We start from the raw sequence: 8009 nt of genomic DNA, 5'->3' as shown, positions 1-8009 counted from the left end.
CTCAATAAACTAGGTATTGACGGAACATATCTCAAAATAATAAAAGCTATTTATGACATACCAACAGCCAATATCATACTGAATGGGCAAAAACTGGAAGCATTCTCTTTGAAATCTGGCATGAGACAAGGATGCCCTCTCTCACCACTCCTATTCAATACAGTACTGGAAGTTCTGGCCAGAGCAATCAGGCAAGAAAAAGAAATAAAGGGTATTCAAATAGAGAAGGAGGAAGTCAAATAGTCTCTATTTGCAGACGAGATGATATATATCTAGAAGACCCCATCGTCTCAGCCCAAAATCTCCTGAAACTGATAAGCAACTTCGGCAAAGTCTCAGGATACAAAATCAATGTGCAAAAATCACATGCATTCCTACACACCAATAACAGACTTAAAGAGAGCCAAATCAAGAACGAACTGCCATTCACAATTGCCACAAAGAGAATGAAATACCTAGGAATACAACTAACAAGGAACGTAAAGGGCCTCTTCAAGGAGAACTGCAAGCCACTGCTCAATGAAATAAGAGAGGACACAAACAGATGGAGAAACATGCAATGTTCATGGTTAGGAAGAATCAATATAGTGAAAATGGCCATACTGCCCAAAGTAATTTACAGATTCAACGCCATCCCCATCAAGCTACCAATGACATTCTTCACAGAACTGGAAAAAACCACCTTAAACTTCATATGGAACCAAAAGAGAGCCCACATAGCCAAGTCAATTCTAAGCAAAAAGAACAAAACAAGGTGTCACACTACCTGACTTCAAACTATACTACAAGGCTACAGTAATCAAAACAGCATGGTACTGGTACCAAAACAGAGATATAGACCAATGGAACAGAACAGAGACCTTGGAGGCAACACCACACATCTACAACCATCTGGTCTTTGACAAACCTGATAAAAACAAGCAATAGGGAAAAGATTCCCTGTTTAATAAACAGTGTTGGGAAAACTGGCTAGCCATGTGCAGAAAGCAGAAACTGGACCCCTTCCTGAAACCTTACACTAAAATTAACCCCAGATGAATTCAAGACTTAAACATAAGACCTAACACCATAAAAACTCTAGAAGAAAATCTAGGCAAAACCATTCAGGACATAGGCATAGCCAAGGACTTCATGACCAAAACACCAAAAGCATTGGCAACAAAAGCCAAAATAGACAAATGGGACCTAATCAAACTCCACAGCTTCTGCACGGCAAAAGAAACAGTCATTAGAGTGAATCGGCAACCAACAGAATGGGAAAAAATTTTTGCAATCTACCCATCTGACAAAGGGCTAATATCTGGAATCTACAAAGAACTAAAACAGATTTACAAGAAAAAACAAGCCCATTCAACATTGGGGAAGGATATGAACAGATACTTTATAAAAGAAGACATATATGAGGCCAACAAACATATGAAAAAATGCTCATCATCACTGGTCATCAGAGAAATGCAAATCAAAACTACACTGAGATACCATCTCACACCAGTTAGAATGATGATCATTAAAAAATCTGGAGACAACAGATGCTGGAGAGGATGTGGAGAAATAGGAACACTTTTACACTGTTGGTGGGAGTGTAAATTAGTTCAACCGTTGTGGAAGACAGTGTGGCGATTCCTCAAGGACCTAGAAATAGAAATTCTATTTGACCCAGCAATCCCATTACTGGGTATATATCCAAAGGATTATAAATCAGTCTGTTATAAGGACACGTGCACACGAATGTTCATTGCGGCACTGTTTACAATAGCAAAGACTTGGAACCAACCCAAATGCCCATCGATGACAGACTGGACAGGGAAAATGTGGCACATATACACCATGGAATAGTATGCAGCCATAAAAAACAATGAGTTCGTGTCCTTTGTAGGGACATGGATGAACCTGGAAACCATCATTCTCAGCAAACTGACACAAGAACAGAAAAGCAAACACCGCATGTTCTCACTCATAGGCGGATGTTGAACAATGAGAACACATGGACACAGGGAGGGGAGCATCACACACTGGGGTCTGTGGGGGGATCTAGGGGAGGGACAGTGGGGGGTGGAGAGTTGGGGCAGGATAACATGGGGAGAAATGCCAGATATAGGTGATGGGGAAGAAGGCAGCAAACCACACTGCCATGTGTGTACCTATGCAACAATCTTATATGTTCTTCACATGTACCCCTAAACCTCAAATGCAATTGAAAAAAAAAAAAAAATCAGGAGAGAGAGATAACAGTCTTCTTCCAAAACAGGCCAGTTTCAATCTTTAATTGGCCCGATAATTTAAAAAAAAAAAAAAATGTTAGGAATGGTGTTACATGCCTGTTGTCTCAGCTACTCGGGAGGCCGAAGTGGAAGGATTACTTGAGCCCAGGAATTGGCAGCTGCAGCAGGCTATGATCATGCTACTATACTCCAGCCTGTGCAACAGAGTGAGACCCTGTGTCTTTAAAAAAATAATAATAAGTTGTGTACCAAATGGTCAATGAAGTGAAAAGCTAGTTTTTTGAAAAGATAAACAAAATCAATAAACCTTTGTTTTCCCCCTTTAATTTTAGGTTCAGGGGTACATGTGCAGGATGTGCAGATTACATAGGTAAACTTGTGTCATGGAGGGTTTCATACAGATTATTTCATCACACATGTATTATGCTTAGTACCCATTAATTATTTTTCCAGATTCTCTCTCTCCTTCCATCCTCCACACTGCGGTAGGCCCCAATATGTGTTGTTCCCTTCTGTGTCCATGTGTTCTCATCATTTAGCTCCCACTTACAAATGAGAACATGTAGTATTTGATTTTCTGTTCCTACATTAGTTTGCTAAGGGTAATGTCCTCCAGCTCCGTTCTTGTTCCTGCAAAGGACATATTCTCATATTTTGTTATGACTGCATAGTATACTGTGGTGTATGTGCAACACATTTTCTATATCCAATCTATCATTGATGGTCATTTAGATTGATTACATGTCTTTGCTATTGTGAATAGTGCTGCAATGAACATAAGCAGGCGTATGTCTTTATAATAGAACAATTTATATTCCTTTGAGTATATTATACTCAGTAATGGGATTGCTGGGTAAAATGGTTTTTATGTCTCTAGGTCTTTGAGGAATTGCCACCATGTCTTCCACAATAGTTGAACTAATTTACACTCCCACCAACAGTCTAAAAGTTACTTTTTCTCTACAACCTTGCCAGCATTTGTTAGTTTTCAATTTTTTATTAGTAGCCATTCTTACTGATGTGAGATGGTATCTCATTGTGGTTTTGATTTGCATTTCTGAAATGATCAGTGATGTTGAGCTTTTTTCATATGATTGCTGGCTGCATGTGTGTCTTATTTTCAGAAGTGTCTGTTCATGTCCCTTGCCGATTTTTTAATGGGGTTGTTTCTTTCTTGTAAATTTGTTTAAGTTCCTTATAGATGCTGAGTGTTAGACTTTTGTCAGAATGCTTAGTTTTCAAAAAGTTTTTCTCAGTTTATTTTGTTGTGCAGAAGCTCTTAAGTTTAATTAGATCCCATTTGTCAATTTTTGTTTTGTTGCAATTGCTTTTGGTGTTCGTCATGAAATCTTTGCCCACGCCTATCCTGAATGGCATTGCCTAGGTTTTATTCTAGGGTTTTTATAGTTTGGGTTTAGTCCAGTTGAGTTGACTTTTGTATATGGTGTAAGGAATGGGTCTGGTTTCAGTTTTCTGCATATAGCTAGCCAGTTATCCCAGCACCATTTATTAAATAGGGAATCCTTTCCTCATTGTTTTTTGTCAGGTTTGTTGAAGATCAGATGGTTTTAGATGTGCAGTCTTATTTCTGGGTTCTCTGTTCTGGTTTATTGGTCTGTGTGTCTGTTCTTGTAAATAAACCATGCTGTTTGGTTGATGTGGCTCTATAGTATAGTTTGAAGTTGGGTACTCTGATGCCTCTAGCTTTGTTCTTTTTGCTTAGGATTGTCTTGGCTATTCAGGCTCTTTTTTGGTTCCATATGAATTTTAAAACAGTTTTTTCTGGTTCAGCTAAGAATGTCAATGGTAGTTTAATGGGAATAGCACTGAATCTATAAATTACTTAGGGCAGGCTGGGCACCTGACTCACCTGTAATCCCAGCACTTTGAGAGGCCAAGGCAGACAGATCACCTGAGGTCAGGAGTTCCAGATCAGCATGGCCAACATGGTAAAACCCTGTCTCTATTAAAAATACAAGAATTAGCCAGGTGTGTTGGTGCATACCTATAGTCCCAGCCACTTGGGAGGCTGAGGCAGGAGAATCTTGAACCCAGGAAGTGCGGGTTGCAACGAGCTGAGATTGCACCCACTGTACTACAGCCTGAGCAACAGAATGAGACTTCTTCTCAAATAAATAAATAGCTTAGGGCAATATCGCCATTTTTATGATATTGATTCTTCCTATCCATGAGCACAGAATGTTTTTTCATTTGTTTGTATCATCTCTAATTTATTTGGGCAGTGATTTGTAGTTCTTCTTTTAGAGGTCCTTCACTACCCTTGTTAGCTGTATTTCTAGGTATTTTATTTTTGGTGTGTCAGTTGTGAAAGGGAGTTTATTTGTGATTTGACTCTTGACTTCACTGTTGAAAATCAGCAAACCTTTAGCCAGACTCGTGAGGAAAAAAACAAGAGAATAACCAAATGAATAAAATCAGAAATGAAAAAGGAGACATTGCAACCAATATCTCAGAAATGCAAAGGATCATTAGCGGCTACTGAGAACAACATATGCCAATAAATTGGAAAACCCTGAAGAAGTGGATAAATTGGGCTGGGCACAGTGGCTCACACCTGTAATTGTAGCACTTTGGGAGGCCAAGGTAGGTGGATCACTTGAGGCCAGAAATTCGAGGTCAGCCTGGCCAACATTGCAAAACCCTGTTTTGTATTTTTGTAAAAATACAAAAAGTATCCGAGTGTAGTAGCACACACTTGAAATCCCAGCTGCTCGGGAGGCTGAAGTGTGAGAATCATTTGAACCTGGGAGGCAAAGGTCCAGTAAGCCAAGATTGCACCACTGCACTTCATCCTGGGCAACAGAGCAAGACTCTGTCAAAAAAAAAAAAAAGGATGAATTCCTAGATGCATGCAACCTACCTTTATGATTTGGGTTTGTGTCTTCCTCTTGCCATTCTCTTGGTTGTGAGTGAGTTCTCATGACATCTGGTTATTTAAAAGTATGTGGCACCTCCCCCTTCTCTCTTTTCTTCCTCTTCCCCTTCTGCCATGATTGTAAGTTTCCTGAAGCCTCCCCAGCTATGCTTCCTGTACAGCCTGCAGAACCATGAGTCAGTTAAACCTCTTTTCTTTATACATTACCCAGTCTCACGTTGTTCATTATACCAATGTGAGAAAGGACTAACACACCTACCAAGACTGATCCATAAAGAAATTCAAAACCTAAAGAGACAAAAAAACAAATAACAAGATCAAAGCTGTCATAGAAAGTCTCTCAGCAAGGAAAAGCCTGGGACTGGGTGGTTTTGCTGCTGAATTTTACCAAACACTTAAAGGAGAACTAATACCAATTTTACTCAAACTATTCCAAAAAACATAGGAGAGGGAATACTTTTCAACTCATTCTCTTAGGCCAGCATTACCTTGATACCAAAACCAGACAAAGACACAGGCAGACAGACAGACAGACAGACAGACAGAAAGGAAAGGAGAGGGGTGGGAGGGGAGGGGAGGGGAGGAGAGGAGCAAATGGAAAGATATCCCATGTTCAAGTGAAAGATCTCTTACAATGAAAACTGTAAAACATTGATGAAAGAAATTGGGAGGCTGAGGCAGGAAAATCACTTGAGAAAGGAAGGAAGGAAGAAAGCAAGGAGGGAGGGAGGGAGGGAAGGAAGGAAGGAAGAAAGCAAGAAGGGAGGGAGGGAAGGAAGGAAGGAAGGAAGGAAAGAACTGAAGAGGACACAAACAAATGGAAAGATATTCTATGCTCATGGATTGGGAGAATCAGTATTGTTAAAATGTTTTACTACCTAAAGTAATCTGCAGATTCAGTGCAGTCTCTATCAAAATACCAGTGGCATTTGTCATGGAAATAGGAAAAACAATCCTAACATTTTTATAGAACCACAAAAGACTCAGAATAACCAAAGTTGTCCAGCTGTCCTGAACAAAAAGAACAAAACTGGAGGAATCATATCATGTGACTTCAAATTATACTACAAAGCTATAGTAACCAAAACAGCATGGTACTGGCATAAAAACAAATACCAGTGGAACAAAACAGAGAACCTAGAATCTAATCCACCCATCTGCAATGAACTCATTTTTGACAAAGTTACCAAGAACATATATTGGAGAAAGGACAACTCTTCCAATAAATGGTGCTGGGGAAACTAGATATTCATATTCATATGCAGAAGAATTAAGACCCCTATCTGTTGCCATATACAAAAATCAAATCAAAATGGATTCAAGACTCAAATCTAAGACCTCAAACTGTGAAACTACTAAAAGAAAACATTGGGAAACTCTCTAAGACTTAGGACTAGGCAAAGATTTCTTGAATAGTACCCTCCAAGCACCGGCAACCAAAGCAAAAATGGACAAGTAAGATCCCATCAAGTTAAAAAGTTTCTACACAGCAAAGAAAACAATCAACAAAGTGAAGACACAACCCACAGAACAGGAGAAAATATTTGCAAACTATCCACCTGACAAGTAATTAATAATGAGACTATATAAGGAGCTCAAACAACTTTATAGGAAAAAGTCTAATAATCCAATTTAAAAATGGGCAAAAGATCTTAATAGACATTTCTCAAAAGAAGACATATAAATAGCAGACAGAGCAAGGTGCAGCAGCTCACATCTGTAATTCTAGCACTGTGGGAGGCCAAGGCGGGCAGATTGCTTGAGCCCAGGAGTTCAAGACTAACCTGGGCAACATGGTGAAACCCCACCTTTACAAAAAATATAACTGGGCATGGTGGCACACGTCTATAGGAAGCTGAGGTGGGAGGATCTCTTGAGCCCGGGAGGCAGAGGCTGCAGTGAGCTGAGATTGCACCATTGCATTCTAGCCTGGGTAATAGAGTGACACCCTGTCTCAAAAAATACTACTACTAATAAATGGTAGACAGGCATTTGAAAAGGTACTCAACATCATTGATCATCAGAGAAATGCAAATCAAAACTACAATGAAATATTATATCACCCTAGTTCAAGTGGCTTTATCCAAAAGACTGGCAATAACACATATGCTGGTGAGGATGTGGAGAAAAGGGAACATTTGTACACTGTTGCTGGAATGTAAATTAGTACAACCGTTATGGAAAACAGTTTGCTGGTTCTTCAACAAAAATAGAGCTACCATATGATTCAGCAATCTCACTACTAGGTATATACCCAAAAGAAAGGGAATCAATATATCAAAGAGATATCTGCACTCCCATGTAGATTGCAGGGCGATTCACAGTAGCCAAGATTTGGAAGCAACCTAAGTGTCCATCAACAGATGAACAGATAAAGAAAATGCAGTGTGCGTGTGTGTATATGTGTGTGTGTGTGTGTGTGTGTGTGTGTAGTGTGTAGTGTGTATATATATGTGTATATATGTATGTATATATACAAATATATACACACAGTGGAGTATTATTCAGCAATGAAAAAGAATGAGGTCCTGTCATTTACAGCAATATAGATGAAACTGGAGTTCATTATGTTAAGTGAAATAAACCAGGCACAGAAAGACAAATTTCACATGTTCTTATTTGTTTGTGAGAGTTAAAAATTAAAACAATTGAACTCATGGAGATAAAGAGTAGAAGGATAGTTACCAGAGTCTGGGAAGGATAGTCAGGTGTGAGGAGGAGTCAGGATGGTTAATGGGTACAAAAATAGATAGAATGAATAAGATCTGGTATTCAGTGACACAATAGGGTTGACTACATCAATAATAGTTTATTTATTTATTTATTTATTTTTGTTTCCTGGAGAGAAGTTGATATTTTGCCAAGTTTGCTTTCTTTTTTTTTTTTTTTTT

The 8009-nt window shown here is 39.0% G+C and overlaps 1 protein-coding gene and 1 long non-coding RNA gene across 6 annotated transcripts in view; one reads left to right on the top strand and one right to left on the bottom strand.

Moving 5' to 3' along the window:
- LOC119471944 overlaps window positions 1-3995 on the bottom strand; it is a 20756-nt gene extending 16761 nt beyond the window's left edge. Inside the window, exon 1 of the long non-coding RNA XR_005201042.1 lies at window positions 3864-3995. This is a non-coding gene — a long non-coding RNA (uncharacterized LOC119471944). The remainder of the gene's footprint in view (window positions 1-3863) is intronic.
- Window positions 1-8009, top strand: part of FCHSD2 (FCH and double SH3 domains 2) — a 292296-nt gene that overhangs the window by 210479 nt on the left and 73808 nt on the right. The gene's annotated exons all lie outside the window — the stretch shown is intronic.

This window comes from Cebus imitator, unplaced genomic scaffold (assembly GCF_001604975.1).
Source record: "Cebus imitator isolate Cc_AM_T3 unplaced genomic scaffold, Cebus_imitator-1.0 Scaffold79, whole genome shotgun sequence".
Taxonomy (NCBI): domain Eukaryota; kingdom Metazoa; phylum Chordata; class Mammalia; order Primates; family Cebidae; genus Cebus; species Cebus imitator.
This window is presented reverse-complemented; position numbering and strand designations above follow the sequence as displayed.